The sequence below is a fragment of the Leptodactylus fuscus genome, chromosome 5, assembly GCF_031893055.1.
Source record: "Leptodactylus fuscus isolate aLepFus1 chromosome 5, aLepFus1.hap2, whole genome shotgun sequence".
In the NCBI taxonomy this organism is placed as follows: domain Eukaryota; kingdom Metazoa; phylum Chordata; class Amphibia; order Anura; family Leptodactylidae; genus Leptodactylus; species Leptodactylus fuscus.
In genome coordinates, this window is record NC_134269.1 from 221,946,967 (window position 1) to 221,947,322 (window position 356).

Consider the following 356-nt stretch of genomic DNA (forward strand, 5'->3'; position numbering starts at 1 on the left):
ATTACCCTAAAGGCCAACGGAGAAAGTGGAGTCACAAAATACAGAACAACCCCTATATATACAGCTGTATACAGTGCACACATATATATATATATATATATATATATATATATATTATATATATATATATATATATATACACACACACCATTATATATACCGCTGTATACAGTGCACATATACACACCATTATATATACCGCTGTATACTGAAGCGTGAAGACTGAGGAGATATCTTGGGGTAAGGTCTATATAGACCACTCCATCTCCCGGGCTCCTATAGATGACACTCTATCTCCTGGATATGTACAGAAGCCACTTCATTTCCCGGGCCCCTGCACAGTTGCAGGTTATGTA